Source organism: Anas platyrhynchos, chromosome 2 (assembly GCF_047663525.1).
Source record: "Anas platyrhynchos isolate ZD024472 breed Pekin duck chromosome 2, IASCAAS_PekinDuck_T2T, whole genome shotgun sequence".
Taxonomy (NCBI): Eukaryota; Metazoa; Chordata; class Aves; order Anseriformes; family Anatidae; genus Anas; species Anas platyrhynchos.
This window is the reverse complement of record NC_092588.1, coordinates 125,626,138-125,648,242: the sequence shown is the minus strand read 5'-3', so window position 1 is coordinate 125,648,242 and position 22,105 is coordinate 125,626,138. Positions and strand designations below refer to the sequence as shown.

The window sequence follows — 22,105 nt, the reverse complement described above, 5'->3', positions numbered from 1 at the left end:
ATGTGCTAGGAAGGCACAACCTGAACCTGTTAAAACGTGAATCGATACCTAGTGGAGTTTCTGTTCAAATGCACTCAGCCCCCACGTAGTTCTAGCTTTTCCTTCTCCCCAACGGCTTGCGAAGCAAAAGCCAGTGTGAATGCAGACAGCTATTATTAAGGGTTACCATATGTTACAGCAGGCTATCACGTCTTCTTAAAACAGCACAATTAAGCAGATTACAGCTGAACTGCACACTTGGATTGAAAAAAAAACTGGAACGTTGTTAAGAGAAGGAAAAAGAGAATGAAATCAGGCTGGGGAATGGAGCGCTGCTTTGTACGCGAACGCCTGCTTTTCTGGGGCAAACTCTGCCCTGAGATGCACGCTCCAGCTTCCACCAGGATTGTGCATGCAGGAGCGCCTCACTATTTGCAACTCAAATTTCATTAAATCCAAGAATATCCAAAGGTGAAAGTCTCCGCGAAATCGAGCAGAGGCAGAAAGTGACAGGTGGTCTATAACCGCTGCCCAACACAGACCAAGCGCTGAAAGCCAACAGTGCCCAGAAGCGCAGGGAAATCAGCGTTCCCGTGTTGTTCCCGTCGTGGTAGTGCCTGTGGACACGGCTGGTGTCAGGGGAATTGTGACCCTGCCACATCCCCACACTCAGAGTCCCCCCTCACACACACAGACACCCCCGCGGGGCACACACCCGTCACACACCCACCCTGCCACACCTAGAGTTGCTCTCCCACACCCCCTCTCTCACACTCAGGGCGTCAGACACGGTGCCACACACACCCCCCCCACACACACCCCCACCACACACACGGCGGGGCTGGGCTGGGCGGGAAGCGGGCGGGGGGGGGCTGTGGGAGGTGCTCGCGCGCCGCCGCCGTTGCCGCCGCGGAGGCCGGGTGGCGCGCGCCGCGGAGGCGAAGGGGGCGGGGGAGGAGGAGCGCGAGCGCGTGCTGCTGGCAGGCCGGCGGCGCGCGCCGAGGCGGGCGCAGAGCGGCGGGGACGGGGCCGGTGGCGGCGGCAGCTCGGGGTCGGGCTCCTCGGGGTCGCGGTCGCGGTCGCGCCGTGCCCTCGCCAAGCGGCGCCTCGCGCGGCCGGGCCCGCCCATGGGGCTGTAGCGGCGCCCGCTGAGGAGGAGCGGGAGGGGAGCGGGAGCCGGTGAGTGGCGGCAGCGGGGGGCGTGCGGCGTGAGGGGGGAGCCCCGCGTGTGTGTGTGTGTGTGTGTGTGTGTGTGCGCGTGAGGCGGGCACAGCCGCCCCCTCCCTGCCCTGCCCTGCCCTCCCCTCCCTGCCTCCCTCCCGCAGGTACCGGCAGCGGGCGGGCCTGCAGGGCAGCGAACATGGCAGCGGCGGGGCCGGGGGAGAGGGAGAGGGCTCGCTGCCCCCGGGGCGAGGATTGACCCCCCCCTCCTTCCTCCTCCTCCTCCTCCTCCTCCTCCCCGGGAGACCCGCTCCTCATCCCCCCTTCCCCACCCCCTGCCCGTATTTTCTCCCCCCCCCCCCCTTGGAGATTATCGTGTCCCCCTCCCCTCTCCCCCTCCCCGGGATTATCGAGCCCCCTCCTCGTGGGATTATCCCCCCCCCTCCCCGGATTATCTCCCCCCGGGGATTACCTCCCCTCCCTCCCCTTTGTGGGATTATCCCCCCCCTCCCAGCCCCGCCGTGCCCCCCCCCCCCCCCCCCCGGGGATGATCCCCGCTGCCCGGGGATGATTCCTCCCCTCTTGATCTCTGCCCCGGCCTTTCCCCGGCCGTTCCCCTCCCGAGGAAGTCATCCCTCCCCTTCCGTCTGCCTCCCAGCTGGGAGAGGGGAGAAAACGTGGTCGGGAGGAGTTTGCCCCCCGCCTGGGTGCGAGTGCTCTGGGTGGGGGGTAATGGCTTGGGCAGCCTCGCCGCTGGCTTTCAGGGCAGTTGTTTTAGGGTCTTGGCTGTGGCCAGGAGGAAGGCACCTTTCTCATCATCTCCGAGGCTTATGTGGTTCGTTACTGTCACCGTGCTGGCAGGGGAAAAATGAGTTCGTTCTGAAGGAGCGGAGATAAGGTTTATCTCGCCTATGTGGCACCCGCGTAGGTTAGACCATTCTCTCGTTGTTATTCCTGGTCTTGCTGCACAGGGGATCGCCAGAGGAGAGTTGCAGAGCTCCTGACCATCCTGCGGCACAAGGCCCGGGATTACATCCATTAAACTTCCCCGACTTGGCTTTGGGAGGAGGAGGGACTGTGAGAAATTGTAGAGAGGCTAGGCGGCTATAAATAGCTGTCGGACTAAAGGAGGCTTTGAACAAATCTTAGCATACTGCTTCTGAACAGCTAGTGTCTGTTAAGCTGGTTGAGTTGACAGCAGCATCATAATGTTTCCCTTTATTTCTGCTGAGGTGGTTGGCTCTGAACACTTTGCGATGTGGCTGGTCCGTGCAACGTTTGTCACGAAATTCCTCTCGAAAGGGCAGTAAATTCACATTTAACCAAAATGCTGACAATTGGAGCCTGGTTCGAGCTAATTGCAGTGTGATTTTTAAACGACTCTTCAGAAAAAAATCTTTAATTTCCTCTTTCCTCCCTTGAAATGTTTGGACTTGATGATCTCGCTCTCCTGATTTTGTTCTTGAAGGATTGCACTATATAGATTACCTGAGATCCATATTGCTTTGGGAAATCTGCAGTACCGAGGCATGGTGTCATCCTAAGGCTGCTACCATCGTTAGGCTTTTATTTCCATCTCTTGCTTATGTGAGACACTTTTCTACCCTCCTCATTATTATTTTTTATGGAACCTTCAGCATCCGACCCCAAACTGCGTATGTTCAGCTTCTCTGAATTCTGTGTGCTTGCGTGCGTTTGAGATCCTATGGATCACTGCTGCTTCAGCCTGGCTTGTCAAGAGCTACTTAATATGGAAATTATTGACAGATATACCATCGCAGCTATGTGGAATGGTGTCTGTTCTGCTGCTATATTAGTGGGCTAACTGTGCATGCCAGAAGTCTCCAAAATGATTGAAAAGCTGTTGCAACATATGTGCAATTGGACCTTTCTTGAACTACCTCTCATTGCTTTTCTCTCTTTAAACAAATAATGGAAGCTGTGCACTTAAATCATGCTGTAATCACATATGGATTTTTTACGTAAAACAGAAATAATGGAGAAAGTAGTGAAAGTGTTCCTTGCCGATACAAAAGAGGTCTGACAGAGAGGATGAATCTCCAAAACCAAACAAAAAGACACACACAATTTTTAGGATGGTTCTTTTTTAAAGTGTACACCTCGGGGAGATAAAAAGGAACAGAAATCTAGACAATCTAACTTAATACTTTTGGCAATCTTAGTTGATGTTTAACCACAGTAAAAGCAGGAAAAGCAAATAACCTACCAAATAATTTGGCAGGCTTTATTTTGAGCTTTCAAGGGTGCGATTGAGCATCGTCCTCAAAAAGTCAGCTTCTTCCATCAGAACCAAGCTCCAGCTTGAGATTGGGTCCTTGTGTTGGGTATTTCTGTGTGTGGAAAGAGGGGTCAGTGATATGGGGAAAACTTTGTAGTACCATAATGACAGGCAAAAGAGCCTTCAGTATGAGTCTACTCATACAGTGACTCAGTCCCTGAATCACACTGTTTTTCTAAATGTGTTTATTTGTAGAAATTACTTACAGTTTCAGTGCAGTTTTAGAAAAAGTTTTGTGCCCTTCAAAACCATGCTTCGTGCTGCAGCTCTAAGCGAGTCCAAGTGCTGACTTGATGACCATTGCAGGCTCTTGTGAGTGCCCTCTGGTACTCTGTGCAGGACACTGATCTGTACACCAGTGAAGCTTTCTTCATGTTGTTGAAAAGGGGGGGATTTCTTTCTACGTATGAGGCAGGTATGTGTTTGGGGTCATGGTAATGCCTATAGTAGGGCTTTAGGTGTTGCAGTCTCCATTTAGATGTGGAGTAAGTTAAGCTGTCCTAAGATCCGAAGGCTAACAACAAATTCACATGGGTCTAAATGATATTGTCTCTTGTGCTCTGTGTTTAAGGTAAAGATGGATAAAAATTGACTCATCCAGGTTTGAGGGAATTGACTGATCATGCTACTAGATGGGGAGTGAGCATTTGTTGCAGAAGGCATACAATAGGGTGGACAGTTGGCCTTGAATGAGATGTTCATATTTATCTTTTGTGGAAGGGGGAGCCAACAGAGGAGGTGAGGTGTGGGGAGAAGCCTTTCTTAACAGGCAAAACAGGTTACTGTAGCGGGATGCAGCACACAGTATGTAATCTATAAACTCAGCGCTATGGCAAACTGGAATGGGTTTGGCCTTGTAAATGTGGTTAAAAAAAAACAGGCTTCTTAGAAATATCCTACAACTGGAGCAGCATGGATGATACTGGGGTCATTTGTGTGGAAGCATGTAGAATACGATCATGGGATTAAGAGCGAGGGTGTTAGGGGAAAGTGGTTTTAGCGTCTTCTGCAACAGAAGAAACTCGCAAAGGGTACTGGGCAAAAAGTGAGTTTCCTTCAGGCTTGCACGTGAGAGGCAGCTAGAAGTACAGAAGTGCGGGCCACAAACACTAAGAGGAATGTAACGGTTTGTTTTCGTGGGCATGGAGGTGTCAGCGTGACTTTTCTGTCACAGGACGAGTGGTAGACAATGATTGTTTCAGAGCTCACAACTGATCTAAGATTTCAGTTGTGCGTGCGCTAGCTAGGAGAAGGCAGTGTCAAATAGCTGGACCAGTAGGTGGTTTTGGCCGGCTCCGTACAGCTGTGAATAAAGTCTTTACAGTCTGAGTTCAACAGAATGTCAGAATGATGGTTCAGGTTCAGATGTAGGGGGAGAAGTTTAGATCGCGTTTAAGATTGTCTTTGATTTCCTGGTCATTATTACTAACCATCTGCAGTTACGCTCAGGTTATACTAGAGCAAACTGTTGTCCTTTGCAGGGGGATTAATGAGGCATAGTGATGTGAATATGCTATTTTCTGGCTTAAAAATTGCCTTTTTTCAGAATAAAGCTAGCTTGAATTATTTAATTATGTCTGATGCCATTCTTACAAGAATAATGGAGGCAAAAAAAGAGAGGTTGGAAGAGGTGCTTTTCCTTATCAAAGCATTTACATTCCTATTTTGGGTTGATTAGTGTCTTTAAAATGATAGTGAGTAAATTTACAACTTGTGTTAAATAAGAAAAATTTGTAAATGGAACCTCCTCTACCTTTACTTTGTGTTTTATTATTTCCAAGAACTCTTTGGCTTATAAACAAAATCCAACAAAACAAACAGGTGTTACATTTTGAGAATACTTGACATTAGCAACCGTTCGGTGGGTTTACCTGTGTTGGTTATCTAAAGAACTCATTCCAGTGTCTAGGTCTCATGAAAGCATGGTGGAAATTAGTAAGGTATTAAAATTAGATGGCTTTTCAGATTTATTGGCAACAAATGTTATTTAAGAAATTACTTGGATCTGCTATTTTAAATGTATTGACTAGTTTTGCCTGCTGACAAGCAACCATTTGAGAATAGGAACCTCAAAAATCCATGCTGACGGTGGGGAAAGTCAGTAATTTTCACAAACTCTTGGGGGAAAAAAGAAGGAACCAGTTCTTTGCGTATTGCACTAATACATTACTCTTCTAGCCTTCGCATATCCAAATTAAAGGATCAGTATTTCAGCTAAATTCACTTTTCCAGGAGGTGGAGACACAACTGTTGATTTCAAACAACTTCAGCCTTCACTTTTTGAGTCCAAACGTTTTGTCAAAATACTGTTAAAATAATGAAAATTAGGAAGTAAGAAAAAATGCTTTACTTTTCCTTTTCAGATCAGTTCATTTAAGCCTCTTTGCTGAGATAGCGTTGGCATTCAAGTATTGCTTCTATAGTAAGAGCAGCTACTGAAATAGTTTGTTTTTAGCTTTCTAATTAAAGCTTTATCTCCACCCACTGGTCAAATGTGCATTAATGAAAAGTTAAAGTGATACTGCTTTAAATACCTAAACAGGATAGAGGAAAGTAGATTGAGGGTAAATAGACCGAGGTAAACAGAGAGGGTAAAGGTTTTTCTTAGGGCTAATAACACAGTATGGGGGAGCACTCAAATAAATCTCTAGGGGAATGAAAGAAAGATGTGTCAGCCATTCTAACTATGTTATTGCTTTCTTCCTTCCATTGTTTGTTTGTTTGTTTTTAAATGATTCCATGTTTGTTACCAATGTTATTTTTGGAGATGCGTATGTAACGATGATGTGAGAGGTTTCATATATGCTGTATTTCAAACATCTCAACAACTTCGTATATGACATTGCTTTATTTTTTTTCACAAGTCAGTGGCCAATTGGTAAGTCAGCCTTCACATATCTCCTTATTAAAATTCCTCCCCATGCCTTTCCTGATCCACTGTTGAAGTTTACAGAAGTCTTTTTGGCAAGATGCAAGTGCTTATACAGCAGAAGTTCTAAAGCTGGGAAGACAAGCTGCAGTCGAGTGAATGAAATGGGTGAAAAGTTTCTTTCACCTTTCTGAGCAATTCTGGCTTACAGCATTGCAAACTGCTGTGCTGTAGCAAAGTATAGCGTTGCTGGACAGAAATTACTTGGCTGCTGTTAACTGTAGTCACTGCTTCTTACATCTACACTTGCATTTCTTGGTGTCAGTAGAAGTGCGGGAGTGAGATGTGTAATTAACAATTGAAAGTTCAATTTATGCATTCATTGGTAAAGAACGGGCTGGCCGGGAGAAACTGTTAATTGAAACTTAATGTTTATAGAGTGAGTGACTGGAAGGCACTGCAAATCTGACTGCAAATCATGCAGATACTTAGTGCTCTTTGCCGATCTACTGGTACAGTTTTGCTGCTTATGCTAGATTTGGTAAGGCAGAGCAGCCTGGGGTGAGCAGTGCTTGATTTGGTCGGTGCTGGTGCTGGCCATCCTGGGACCGACTCTGTGCTTTTTCTTTCATTCTTTCCTAGCTTTCTCCAGGGGGGGATATTTGCTGCAGAGATTTAACCTTAGCATGAAGCTGTTGTGTGAGAAGTTGTCTGCCTAATTTTTCTGACGTTAGCTCTGTGATCATCTCATAGGTGTCTTGGCTCAGCGGTGGTAAGATGGACGAAATCGGAGGCGCTGTCTTTTGGGAAGCAAGATAAACTGGTAGCCAGCATTAGTGTGTTTCACTCAGCACTTCTGTAGCATCTGTTCTGGTCAGACAGAGATCACGATTGTACTTGAGCTGCTCTGACTGATGGGTGAGCGCCTCACCCTGCTGCAGGGATCGCGTCTGCTCCTTGTTGCCCTTGCAGAGAGGAATGGCTGGGCAGTTTCGAGGACAGGCAGTGAATGCACTAGAAGAAACATCAGGAAAGGGGCTGGACAGCACTGGACTGGCTGCTGTATTGCCTCTTAATGTTTGCACCTAATTACATAGGCAAAAGATCCTCCCAAGTTACAGGTCTTGGGGATCAAGGCACCTTTAGCAGCCCTAGCTACTGGAACGGGAGAGCAACTGGACGTGCATTCACCGGCGTGAAGGTGAGAGGTTTGGGGTGCTGAGAGGTCCGGCAAGGTGGTGGCTGGCTTATTTAAAGTTCTCAGCATGAAGTACGAGAACAGGGAGCAGAGCCGCTCCGGTTTGCGGGTGGAAACGCGGCGAGCCCGCTCCCTCTAGCGGCTGTGCGGGGCTCCCGGCCCTGGGAGCGAGCTGCGTGCACTGAAAAACCCTGCCGGAGCCAACATTTGGACTGCGCGAAGTCCCGGCCTCATAAACGCATCATAAAAGGAGTCTCCCATCTGCACAGTCAGTTGCTCGGGAAGTCGCTGCGGTCCGTTTGCTGGAACCTTTTTTGTTTTGCTGTTTCCTGGAAGCACGCGAGCTTACTGTTGAAGGGAATTTATCAGCTCTGAATTGAAGGGTGCACGTTTAACTGCCAAATCTTGGCAAATAGCTCTGGAAGCAGCACCGCCTAACTAAACAGCAGCACAGCAAGTGTCTAGCTCTTACCTAGCTCTCTGTGCAGTCCTCAGTCAGGCTCTGTGCTACTGCAGTTCAGGAACAGTTTGGGACAGTTCTGTGTCACAGTGGGACTGTTGGAATGGTGTTATTTGGTCTTGCTATAACTGGATATGTCGTTGGGTTAAAATGCTTTATGCGGCCTATTAGGCAAGCTAGAGCTCATAAGAATATACTGCTTTTATTTGTTTTAAAGTAATCTCATTTGTAAGGTACTGACAAAACCCTGTAGAGAAACTTTCAGTGAAACCAGTAGGAGGTTTTCTTTGGAATTGTAAGGATTAGTCTAATTACAAATTTGGCAAGAAGTACTTCTGCGAGAAGTTCCCCAAACACTGCTCCTTAGCTTAGAATGCCCGGTGACTCTGTGGGTAAGTGGGACTGTGTGGCCATTGCTATTTGACATCTCGTGTTCTGCAGCCTTGCCAGTTACACAGATCTGATTACCACCACCAAAAGGGGCCATTACTCAGAATGTGTACTCTCGTATACAAAATTATTCTCTCAGTCTTCAAATCATTATGAAACTTTCAGACATTTCAAATTTAAAAAAAAAAATCCCTTGGGCCTCCCCACCCCAGGCGTAAGTGATTTTACTTTACAAATGTAATTACTGTACTTCCAGAAGGTAATCTCTCTGGACAGCCATAGACTAGTTTGAATTAGATTACTTTTTTTTTTTTTTTTTTTTTTTTTCTCCCTTCAGGGTGAGTTAATACATTGAGTTTTATTTTTCTGTAATTACTTCAAAATTCAGATCACTTTTGATGCTTTCCACTGTTTCTTATTACTAGAGTGGTATAACTAAGGATACTTGCATTTTAAAGGCTACATTTGCGTTTTTTGTTTGTTTGTTTGTTTGTTTGTTTGTTTTAAACCTGTAACTTTTCCCCCCTTTAGATATTTTGACTGCTTCTGGAGCTTGTGTTATATTCAGACTCAGCAGTAGTGTTTCTTAATTTGCAAATACTGGAAACATTTACTTAATAAGCAGAGTAAGTCTTAGGAAATACTACAGTCAAGAAAACGTTTTTCCCATTTTTCTTCATGAACTTCAGCAAGGAGGGCAATTCTCTGGATAGATGATTGTGAACCATGATGGGACACTGATTCTGAAATCCAATGCTTTTACATAAATGGCCCATTTCTATTGGATTTTAATTGGTTTCAAAAGTAGCTATGCACTTAACCACTAGATCAGAGAAATCTACAAAGATGAATATGTAAGCAAACCTCCTTGTTTGAGAATACAGCGCTGTTTTGAAATGGGGAGGAGGAAATCTTTGGTGTCCTCGGGTCTAAGGACGTGACTTCCTGTCTGTTGAATAGATGTAGAGGCAGTTTGTCTTAATTCTGTAGCTGGCATCTGGTCTCACAGTGCAGGAGCATTAAATGCTAATGCAAAAAAAATTGTTAAACGCAACATCAATGGATAAAACTGGTTATGCGTGCTCTGTCAATGAAGTCCTGCAGCCAAGCTATGTAACACTTGATTCTGTTACAAACTTGAAAGTATTTGGGTACTCCTTAATAAGGTAAGGTTTTCAAGTGATAAGAGCTTTCACTGGATCAGGTCAAAAGGTCTCCATATCCTATTTCCAATGTGCAGTGCAACCTCTGAAAGCATTCAGAGTGTACCAGGAGCTCATACTAACATTATTTCTGCGTAGATTTTCAAGAAGATAGAAGAGAAGCCACAGCACATTTATTCTGGATGTCCATGTCTCTTGATAAGAAGGAGCTGGGACCAGAGCATGTGGTGTCTGGATAGCCTGAAATTCAGCTTCCAGATAAAGAAGCATATCATGGTTCACAACTCAGATAACATCTTTTGTAATTGTCCTGGACCTGCACATGAACAGCTTTCAAATCTGATTGTTTCATGGAGGGGATTGAAAACTAAGAAAGCAGAAAGACTGATAATCCTAAAGGCACAAGACTGAAAGTTTCCAGGGAGAAAGTCCACCTAGTGGACAAAAAAGACATCACATTTTGCCATTCATTCTTTCTGTATGTTTTCATAAGTTACTGAGTAGCAAGTGTAAAGGCAAGAGGATGACTTAAAATACCACCCACGGGTAAGCAGCTGTGGGTATGGCAGCCTGTGAGAAAAAGATTCCTAATCCTTATTATTACACTCAAGACAGACCCTGAGAAACCCTGAGACCTTTCTCCTGCTTAATGTGATGCTGCTCAATGTTGAGATGTTACCCCTCTGAACTGAAGGGGGCTGTGCTATTTAACAGGTTGGACAGGCAGGCAGTCCATTAATGCTCTTTAAAAATGTGTATTTTTGATTTTTGTGTGTGTGCCTATGTACATATAAAACTCTGTGTGCATGTATGGAGGGATTTTTTTATGAAGTCTAGTATTTATATGTTAAGAATGTGTGTATACATGTATGTGTGTATAAAAACAGAATGTTTGTGTATAAACAAAAAGCCTTGCATCCATTAGCTGTCTAGGAGAATGAAAAAACAGAGTAAGCATATATGATATTTTCCCCAAGTAACCTCCCAGAGTCCAGATAATGTTTAAATTGAAACCCTTCTGAACTAGATGAAGTTTGTGGATTGTTCGTGTGATTCATGACTTTTATGTGATGCTTCCATTTCAAAACTAGTCTCAACTTCACGGACTGATATACATATGTAAACTGCCTTTGTGCACTGGAGATCTGTTTGACTAAACATGAGAAACTCTTATCCTTGGACTGGATTACTCTTTAGTTTGTTTAAATAATTGATATGGATTTTCTCTGGAGTGCTTGATAAGTGAGATGTGATACGTGTATCTTTGTAGCCTGCTATGAGGATTGAGCCAGTGCTGGCTCCTGTTTTGACAGTAGAGCTAGAGGTGAGTTTGCAGATTAATGATTACCCATATGCGTAGTTTAGGAAGCGTGTCAGACTAACCAGGATGCTTCACAGATTTATTTAGTTATTTTTGTTGTCCATTGCTGCATTCTGCCTAACGGTGTGTCCAGATGGAAGAGCAGAAAGAAGTTTAGCCTCCAAGTGCTGGAGACTACGTGCCTGTTTGCATACTTACCTGCTCTCCAGAAATTTGTCTGTTGCTGTGGGACATCTTTCTTCTGATCCCATCTTCCACACAGGCATCCTGTGTAAGGTGACCTAGCCCTGGCTAACATCTCGGTGTGGCTTTAAAGGCTCTCCTGTGCCATCAGTGTGGGGTTCTAGTAGACACAAACGATGCGATGTGATGGGTTGGGGTTAAATGAACATTTGAATAGTTTGGGTTTGGGGTCGGTTGATCAGAGAATCCTGTGAGCCACTGTGCTAATAATGGGTGGACATCTGAAGCTGAAGGGGAGACTGCTAGATTAGCAACAGAAATACTCCTTCAAGTCAGACTGACAGTACTGTGCTTGGAAACAGATTTTCAACCAATCTAAGGAAACAGTGCTAAGTTTTAAATTAAAATCATTTTTCCCTCTTTACATTGTCTTATATCTAGAATCAGAACTGGCAGCAAACTGTAGCAACTGGCTCATCTTTTACTCGCTTCAGTCATTCCTCAAGTTTTCTATAATCACTATTATTTGGAAAACACATCCATGTTTATGGTAATACAGAGTGACTCTTAAAATACCAGGAAATACATTATTGCTAGGTTCTTGGTTTAGCCCTCCGATGCAGATGAGAAGGATGGAGTTGGGTCTTTAGACTATCTTGTGTTAAAGGCAAGTAGGAAGTGTATTTTGGTCCGTGAGGTCAGCTTGATACAAGATCTTAGAACCCAAGCAGTGGCTGCTGCACAGAACAGAGGCGCAGTGCTGTAGAAATAGTTTGTGCTACCTGTGGGAAATGTGATGACAGTGATCCAGGGAGATGTAAAGGGCTTTTTCCTCTTTGCTTTTCAGTGTTTCATCTTTCCACACTTGTTGGCAGAAGTCAAGGTTCTTGTGTTTGATCCCTTCATCAGTCAGTTCAAAGGGCGACAAAGAAGTAGTGCCCTAATAAATGATTAAAAATATTATTTTTTTTTCAAGGTGACTTTATTAACTTTGAACAAGAAGTATAGTCACTGGCAAACCCCTGGTTTGGGATAAGTGGAACGTACAAGTTCTCAGCCTTGACATAAGTTGGTGAGTGTATAAAGGTAGGAGCAGTTACGTTATCAAGAACTTGTTAGGCTTCTTGAGGTTCTCTTTGGAATTTTGATTGTGTTGGGAAAAGCAAATAGTCTTTTTTTTTTTTTTTTTTAGAAGTAATGCAACAGCTGAGCTCAGAAAAAAGTAGGCTAACTTTTTTTTTTTTTTTTTATCCCAAGTTGCACCAGGAGTGCAGGTCTTCCCCTAACTATTGCTATTTCTTGCTGACAGAAGTGACAGTGTTACATCAAACTTCCATTCTCAAAAATAGCTATAGTTTGATCTTATGTTATCTTGAAAGTAAGGGCTGACTAGAGGTGTCTTTTTCTCTTGGTGAAGTAGCAAATCTCTGGGAAGAAAATTGAGATAAAGTGTAGCGTGCATGTACTTGTATAGAAACGGGGCAGGGGAAGTAGTAAAAATTCTTGCTAGCTGTAGATTGAATACTGTCTCTTCAAATGATGCCCAAAACCACTCTCATGCATTTGAAGATGTTGAATGCATAATAAAATTCAGGTTGTATAATCTAGAGTTACTATACTTGGTTATCTCTGATCAAAATTAGAGTTCTGCTAAAGCTTTTATTGCACAGTTTTTAGAGTTCATTGGCAGCTTCTGAGTGAGTTAACTGGGTGAAGAGAGGCAACAGAAGTGAAGAGTCATCAGGATTGTAGACTGTGGCCATCTTTTAAAGCAGAATTTAAACGTGTTGGGCCGATCTCTAAATGTCTATAGCACAGATTGTTTGAATCAAACTACTCATCCTTTTAATGCAGCTAAGAAGCCATTTTGATTTTAGTTTCCACTCTTTTTTTAAACATTTGGGTGTACTTAGAAAACAGGAGGAGTGTTTTCCTGGGTGAACAGAAAAAGGCAGTGAATGGAAGGATAGTTGAAAACATTTTAGTGGGCATGTTATGAGAAAGAATGACCTTTGTTCACAGAGGGTTTATCAAGAGTTATACTATGTGACATTTCACGCTTTGTAGTTAAACATATGCAAATACCTCTTGTCAGCTACTTTTCAGGGTATCTGATTATAAGCCTCAGAATGAATCTTTCATTCAAGTATGTCACTTCCTTCCTTTTTGCTCTTTTTCTCTGCAGTAATTCCCCAAAACAACTTTAGTGAATACCTTAATTTTGAAGTCGTTGGGACTACTGACTTGCTTGCAGCTGAATGTACAGTCTTTTCAGTAATACTTCAGCAAGAACAAATGCCTCCAACGTGAATCCCACTTCCCTGTAATACTGTCTACTTTTTGTCTACGAAAAGAAAGAACTTTTTGAGGCAGTAGTGCGAAATGACAGTACAGTGAGTGGCAAGTTGAACCTGCTCAGCTCCTGGGGACCTGAGCAGCCAGCATAATGTCATCTTTCAGACAGAAGTGCCAGGCTGTATACGTGACAGGTGGAGCAGGCAGCAGTCTCATCTGAGCACTGCCCCTTCCAGCACAGTGGAAGCACTCTTTCAGTCCTAGGCTGTGTACAGAAATGACACTAAGATGAATCCTGAATTGATGTGTTTCCCACCCCTCCCCAAAGTATTATCCAATAAAACCTTCAAAAGATGAAATTCAGCCAGCCCTTCCGTTAGAAGCATCTTTGTACTGGGTGTCAGAAGTAATGGATCTCTAAAATTTGATTTGGGTGCTTTTATTTTAGTATGTGTCTTCCCTGGAATCTGTTTCCCTTCCTCAAAGATTATAGGACACTGTGCTGCGTTAGCTTTGCTGTTAGCATTCTAGATTCAACCGTAGGTAATTCAGGGATGTTGTTTGTCCTGAGGCAGTCGGTGGATTCGATAATGCTTAATTTTATTTGAACTCGCTACCTGTAGGATCAGAGAAGACTGACACCTCATGTGTTTAATGAGGTGTAAAAACCATTGGTATCAAACTCCATTTATCGCTTAGAGTGAAAATCTGAAAATTTGAAGTGCCCAGTCTTACCTTTGGATGTCTGCATGTCCATTTGCTTCTTACACTTCTTTCTATTCTTGTAGTCCAGCGTATGTGTGTAACATAGGTCAAGAGCAGTTATATGGAGCCCCAGTATGCGTTTACAGGTACTGTCACAGCAAAAATGGTGTAACAGGCACATGATGCAGGGAATTACAGTGCACCTTGGTGTACTCTGCTTCAACTTGTTCAGTATGCAATGAATGGTTGGACCAGATGATCTTGGAGGTCTTTTCCAACCTTTATGTATGATTCCTTGATTCTATTTAGTGTGCGCACAAAAAAAAATCACAATTCTGAGCATATGTGAAATTTAAGTAATTGAATTTGTGAGTTACAAGTAATTACAATCTGTTAAAAATATCCTCTAGACTTTTTAATTCTCGGCCCTTTCAGCCATAATTTAATCCTGTGTCGAGCTGATGTGATGCATGCTTGATTGTATCTTTTTCCTTCATAGCCTTTGATGTCCATTGTGCTGGACAGGAAGCTACTAATGAATTCGAGAAATTAAGTTTTAAATACAGAGACTTGGCTTATTTTTGGACAACGGCTGATGGGAGGTCTTTTCAGACCAGTCTCTGTGCTGTTAAAAGGAAAATGTTGATTCTTCTGCGTGAAAGTTGGCTTCTCTGGGCCTGAAAACTTATGCAGAGAAGTGATGTGGTGTTTAAATCCTGACAGCACGTTTAGAAATACAGACACTCTGCCAGCATTTCTGCAGTTGAGAAAGCTTCTTTCATGTTTCAGCTGCTTTAGTCATTGAACACAGATTCCTTCTTGTGGAATCAAGTGTCGATGCTTTTTGCTACAACGACTAGTTTCTGTGGAGAAATCCTTGATGCCATCAGTAAGCTTGCTTTATGAAAATAATATTAATGGGAAAAAAAAAATCCCAAGCAGTGTACTGTGCTAAACACTAAATAAAAATTACCTCTAGATATTCCTCTAAACTGAATATTCCAAAAGGAGTTTCAGCGTGATGATCCGACCCTTCCGATGGATCCCTCTGTGCAGACTGGTGCTGCTACGTGGACCACTAAGTCCAGTGAGTGGTTCCAGGCATGAATGGGTGCCTGGGCTTGTGCTTTTGTGACTTCACCATTGGATCTGTCCAGGGACAGGTGTTCTGGCAGTCCATCTGCACGTAGGTTACTTTACATCTGTTTCCTCAAGCTATTTTCCCCCTCCCAGCTGGGCCAAAAAGCAAGCTAAGGTCCAGCATGCTTCCTTACAGCTTTGCACGTGCACGTAGCTGCTGTGTAATATGCTCGTAGCTGAGCTATCCCAATCTGGTAGTTAAGAGAAGAGCAAGCTCACGCTGCTTTTTGAGGAGGGGCAGCCAACCAGTTGCTGTCCTGAATGTGAGCCTTGTTCCTACACTGCGTGGGCAGTGATATGGGTGCAGGTATGCTGGGGGGGATGCTAACAAGACAGGGCACCCTAAAAGTCAAAGCAGAACCATTTGGATTCTGGGTTTGTGTCCAGGACCTTATGTAGTGAAAAATCAAAGAAATATAGCTGATTACTTGGGGCTAGGGGGAGATGTCCAAAAAAAAAAAAAAAAAAAAAAAAAACAACCAACAAAAGCAACCAAACAGGAAATTGCATTTTCTGAAAATGGATTATCTCAGGCTAGGTTTTATTTTAAACCTTTCAAAATGATGGGAAAGAACGTGGGTGTTTAGCTTCAATGCTGAGCTTGCACGAGCCGATGAGTACTTCATCTATTTGATTCTTACTACCTTGTATGTGCCATGTGACCCGATGGCTGATATAGTATTTATTTTCTCTGTTGCCAGTAGCTATGAAAGTTATGAGTGTTTTCTTGACCTTGTAACACCCAGAAAATGTTGGGTATCTTAGCATTATGGAAGAAGATATCATTGCCCTTTTAAGTTCATTCGGGAACTTGAGGATAACTTCATGTTAAATTATTCCACAGTCTTAAAGCCAGTTCTGTCCAAGGAACCAATTTATCCATAGGAGGGTACATCGCTCTCTTTTTATATATCTCTCAGGCCCAATACACTTCTGGTAAAGAGGAATTTAATGGGGAGTATAATAAGCAGCAACTACTGTGGATGGGACTGACTGCCCTGAGAAGTCATTTAGTGTGATGAGACAGTCCTCTTAACTGCTGTGCTGAAGACACTGGCAAAGCAATTACTCTTTTCCAGGTCAAGACCCTGACTTCATAAAACCTTCTTGTGGAAAAGCCCAAACATGAAATTATTTATCTGTTGCAGTGGGATTCCAAGGTTGGGGATGCAGAAGAATCACAGTTCCTAACCTGCTGTTGCTGATTTTACTTGGGAGGACTTTAATAGGCTATTTTGAGAGTCCTCTCCACTTTTCTGTTGGTGGAGTTATATTTGAAGTAATTTTGACTGCTGATACCCAAGTCACTGGGCCTAGAAACTTGGGCAAATCTGAGAGATTCCAGTGTCAAAAAATGAGTGGGGTTCATCCCTCAGTGAGCTACTGCTCGTACCAACATCTTCCTCTTGTCTCTCTTTCTACCCCCCTTCTGTGAGACCCCTAAGAAATAGGAAGAAGTGAACAAAGGACTTGGGTCACAGCCAAGAGTCTGTGGCTTTTACTAGTTCACTGTGAATGGGATTGAAGAGAGTTAGCATGCAAGGAGGATATGTATGAACTGCTTATAAGAAACGACAACTGCAGCTTGGAGTCTAGAAATAAATGATCCTAAAGTTCCTTTTTTATTATTTTTCCCCTCTGTAGGCTTTCTTATGTTTCACATAAACTCAGAAAACAACTTTGATCGTGGCCTCATTTTTACAAAATGCATGTTACAAAAAGAGATATAAGTAGTTTTAAACATTTCTACTTTCAGGTATTAGTTATTTACCCATCTAGGAAAGTACCTTAAATAGACTGCTCTTTGCTTAAGTTTTGCAGTGGTGTGAACTGTCCAAGAAGGAAAGTTCAGCTCTCACTTCATTTGCCAGAACTTACTTTGAAAGAGGGAAGTAAATGAACTGAAGATGTGCAGCACTTGGCTCGTGCTACAGTAATTGAGGGAGTGATTTCTGTAATGTGGGTGGCTGGAAGCAAGTACTTGAATGGTTACTGCTATCAAAGAAGAGGAAGAAACTGAAGTGAGGTGACTGCCTTCCACTGCAGGACTTATTAGGCTCTGTATACTTTCATGTCAAATGGTGTGGGCTTGGTACGATAGCAGCAGATTACATCTGGGCATATAACATGCTTCTAACTTCTCAATCTTCTGGTAGTAAACTTGAAAGTAAGCTGAAAGTAAGTACTTCATACTTAATTTAAGTACATTCTTTGGGCATTGAGAATGAAGCCATCAGTAGTTGCTGGAAGCAAGAGTTTTGTTTATATAGAAAGCTGATTATTATGTTTCTGAGCCTGAAATATACTTTATTTCCCTGTCGTTTACTGCAGCCCTTCTACTACTCTGACGCGTCAGTTATGTCCTCAAGCTTCTGTCATCTAGTATCCCCATTTCGAAAGGAAGAGTTGCATGGAAAGGTGTTTAAAACTCATTGTGTAATTAGAAAACTGCAAACTATTCAATCACAAGTTATTCACTGTAAGCCTTCGCTTAGAAGTTTTCTCTTTTTTGCATCAGTTAGGATGACCAAGTACATGGCTGAAAATCCAGAAGTTCATGTGCAAAACTTGATGAAACCAAACTTAGTATTCTGAGGAAATAGAGTGGAAAATCTCATACTTGTCAGTATGCATCACAGGTACAAGTGTGTAACGCTGTTTTGAAGGTACCTTTTGCAGCTCCTGTGTCTGCGTCTACCCTGTAACATAAAGAAAATTGCCTTTCAGTGCTCACAGCAGTAAGTTACAAAATGACTTAAAAGTGAAGGTGGGGAACATTCAAAGTAGCAACTTTCTTAAAACGTGGTTCTTAATGTAAGCTGTCCCCAGACCACTAAAAATAACCTTTTCCCTCATTGTGGCACACAGATATTCTGAAATGGAAATTGAATTTCACCCTTTTAATTAAGCATTTGTGATCCTAAATAAATTCTGGCAGTGTACTGTGGGGAAGTAGTCTGGGAGATGAAACACAGAACTAAATGCAGTGTGACTTAATCCATGGAATTATTCAGTTCCCTGAGTGTCAAGGTGATCTTTTTATTCCTTCTGCAGGGTTCTTGAACACACACTTCATAGGACTGAAGGAAGATAACTGTTGAGAATAATGAATAGGTAATTGTGCAAGTCATGACTGCATTTAATTAAAAGAAAAGTTTTGCACAGGCTTACTGAGGAAGTGTGTTTTTCAAATGACGGGTGTGTTACGGGCACTAATGCAGGTCCAGTAAGCATTTAGCATGCCATCATGTTTTGCCATTTCTGTATTAAGGTGCAAAAGGTTTTACATGGTGTTTTTCACCATTTAAAAAAAAAATGTCAGCAATATTGTTCTGCAAACAGATTTGGAAAAGCCATTTTCTATTCAAAACATCACTAATATTTTTAGAACTCTTTAGAAGTATGTTCTGGAAACTTCTGTGTGTTTGTTAGTGTTTGTAGGTAAGGCTTTACCTAGAGTAAACAAGAACTGTTGCCATATAACAAGGGTAGTAAATAAAACATTTCTTTTTCTGTTGCAAGTCATCCCAAACTATAAAACTGTTAATTTAGCCACTTGCTTTTGCAGCTTCTTAACAAGTTTGTTTGAGCAGAGATGGCAAATGCTTGCATAGAGGGGTTATTTTAGCAGAAGTGTTAGAAGCTAGGAATGAACTGCAGATGAAACTTCTGGAAAATGTACAAGGTGGTGCTCTAAAACTGAGATCCTGGTCCAGAGACTATGTAAATTTTATTTTTTACAGTTTCACTCCTGTCTTAATTTTTTCACTCACACATTGCTTTGCAGGCAGAAACTTGAAGTGAAATTAAGTGCGCTTATAGAATTACATAATGGTTTGGGTTGGAAGGGACCTTAAAGACCACCCAGTTCCAACCCCCTGCCATGGGCAGGGACACTTCCCACCAGACCAGGTTGCCAAAAGCCCCATCCAGCCTGGCCTTGAACACCTCCAGGGACGGGGCACCCACAGCTTCTCTGGGCAACCTGTTCCACCCTCAGAGTCAAGAATTTCTTCAGAATATCTAATCTAAATGTCCCCTCTTAGTTTAAAGCCATTACCTCTTGTCCTATCCCTGCATCCCATGACAGAGTCCCTCCCCAGCTTTCCTGTAGCCCCATTTAGGTACTGGAAGGCTGCTCTAAGGTCTCCTTGGAGCCTTCTCTTCTCCAGGCTGAACAACCCCAACTCCCTCAGCCTGTCTTCATAGCAGAGGTGCTCCAGCTTTTTAATCATCCTCATGGCCCTCTGAATTAACTGTGAACTCCTCCATAAACAATCTTGCATGATGGGTCTTTATTCCTTCTAGAAAAAGGGAGTAGGAAGCATATAATAACCAAATATATTTTCTATTTCAAATTCGAGTCACTTCATTTTTTGATAAAAAAAAATGTACTGAGATGGTCCGACTCCTTTCTAAAGGGCCTTTATTTTATGCTTGTTCCTGACTGTATTCTTTTTTTTTTTTTTTTTTTTTTAATCTGAGCAATTTCCAAATGCTTTACCAGCATCTGCAATAGAACATAAAATGTGTTTTAGGTTAGAAGTGATAATTCAACTAATGCTTCACAACAATATAAAGCTGCAGCAGGGCATGCATGAAGTGTCAATATATGGGTGTGATGTATTGAAAGGGCATGGGGTAGATTTTGGAGTGGCTGCATTGTGATGGGACAATCAGTTTTTGGAAGTGCTGTATTTTTACATTCAATAACATTCTGCTGTTGCTATGAAATAAGTCTGAGAATGTGTTAATACAGTTTTATGTCACTGAATATCAAAACCTTTTGCCATAAAATTCTTGATTATTAGCTTGCCTTAGTGTGTCCTGCTTCAGCTTCAACCTGTAGCAGCTGGCAGCATTAAAAGCAGCAGCAGTGTCTGGATGAAAGACGGTTTCTGGTGGAGTTCCTTGTCTTAGAGCTGGCACTGGAGCAAGAGAAGATCCAAAAAAAAGTGTGAATAAACTGATTTGAAGCCTAGAGTAATAGTAGTGGGACAGATATACAGTGTTATGCACTTAAGGAAAAGGGCAGTTCAGCTACAAATTAAGGTTTGGAGGAGACAGAGATTCAAAGAGATCTTTTGTGTTATTGTGTGTCAGACCAGTGGATTGAGCTGACAGCATAAGGTAACTGTAAGTAAAACCATAGATCACATCATCAATCTGTATCACTAGGGAAGGAAATACTAATGGTGTTGTGCAAGGCAATCCTGAGACTCCTGTCTGGTGTACTTTGCACAATTTGGACTGTCTATGTTGGAAGAAGGTGCAGGCTGGAACGGGTACAGAGGAATTATGCAAGGCTTGCTTCTTTCCTTATGACACAGAAGAGGAGAAAATTCCTTATTTATGTTAGGGGAATGAAAGCTGAAGCATTATTTCCTGGCTATAAAAAACCTTAAGAATAGGAAGCAGAACAGTTTAAGCTAAATTTCATATTGACCAAGATTAAGGAAATGCCCTGTTAGGTGATGGGAGTGCTCAGGTGCCTTCAGGCAGAAGCACCCAAGGACCCCTGAGATGCAGCCTCCAGGGAAGCCAGTGGGATCTCCAGTGATTGGGTTCCTCATGGGATCCTCTGGAGGTGCTGGGACTGGAAGAGTGCTGCTCGTTGTACACAAGGCTGTTACTTTGCTGTGAATAGAGTACCTAATTTTATATTCTAGAAGATACCTTGTCTTGTTTGCAGAACCACCCAAAGCGTGCTACAAACTAGCACATGCCATAGGTATTGTTCTAAGCCTTGACATTCACATCGTCAATAGAGCACCTTACAGTCCGTGTGAGTTTTAGCTTCGTCCTTTAGAAATATGCCTACATAGTGTGCCTAGATGAAAATGTAAATGCTTCTTATGTGTGTTCATAACAAAACTTGAGCTGCCTGTTCTGTTGTTGCTGGTCTGTCTGCTCTTAGAAGTGAGGCAGAACTTGAAGCTCACAGCTCGCCTTCACCCACTGTGACAGTGCTGACTGGTCTCCAGTCAAGGTTAAGGGTGTGTAACACATCCAAAGTGGAGTTCTCCTTTCCCTTTGGAAGACCATTCACTGTTTTTCTTCAGGACTAAATTTAATATTTGCATGAAGAAGGAATCTGATTTAGGAAGGTCTCTTCACTGATTCCCAATTCCCAGTCAGAATTGGGATAAAGCTAGGATGTCAACGTGATAGATGGTTCTGCGTGTCTTCAGCTTAACTTTTCCACTGAGAAAAATAGCACAATAAACTGAATCATTTATTTTTTGTTACGCATAACCTGCTCCTGGGTATATGACTAGCTTGTACTTGTGGTGTACTTGTGGTGTTAGTATTCTGTCAGTCAGTTCTGTGACAGAAATACAGAGGCAGGAAGCTTTGATTCAGAAAGGGTATGTGTTAGAGCTGAAAAGTTAAAATACAAAAGAAAAGTATACTGCAAAAGATGTGCTATTTTGCTGCATCTGGTATGCTGGCATTTTGAACTATAAATACTGGCATTAGCTGCCTGTGGATGTGACTGCAGAGAATACACATTTCTTCATCCAGCTGCTTCTTGCAAAATACCAGGGACGATGATTGGTGTGGTGGAATATGTTCAGCTTGTTGTATCAGCTAAGAGTGGAGTGCAGGATGCCTGTCTGGAATTTGTTGAATTTGTACTGGAGCTTTGGGTACAAGGTTGTATCTTAGACTGCATATCCACCAAATGCTTTTTGCCTTCCTTTAAAAATATCAGCTAAAAATATTCCTTAGTATATGAGGTACTAAAGTAGTTAAAGCATGAAGAGAATACATTCTTTGATCACCAAAACCAAACTCTGTTCTTGGACATATGCTAGTTTTCATTTAGATCACACTAGGCTCGTGTGACATCAATACATACCTTCCTACAATCTGCAGCTGCCAAGTAAGAACACTTAAAAGGCTGAAATAAATTATTTCATTTTTTATGTTAAAGCTTTC

At 42.8% G+C, this 22,105-nt stretch overlaps 1 protein-coding gene across 9 annotated transcripts in view; it reads left to right on the top strand.

Annotated features, from left to right (window-relative positions):
* Window positions 1-933: 933 nt before the first annotated feature.
* PALS2 (protein associated with LIN7 2, MAGUK p55 family member) overlaps window positions 934-22,105 on the top strand; it is a 52,090-nt gene continuing 30,918 nt past the window's right edge. For 4 of the 9 annotated variants that reach the window (XM_027450949.3, XM_038174281.2, XM_072033536.1 and 1 more), the window contains exon 1: window positions 934-1,158. The gene's annotated coding sequence lies outside the window, so the exon portion shown is untranslated. Of the gene's footprint in view, window positions 1,159-15,198; window positions 15,210-22,105 lie in introns of those variants that run through there. The other 5 variants (XM_072033533.1, XM_072033532.1, XM_027450948.3 and 2 more) reach the window with 3 other exon arrangements.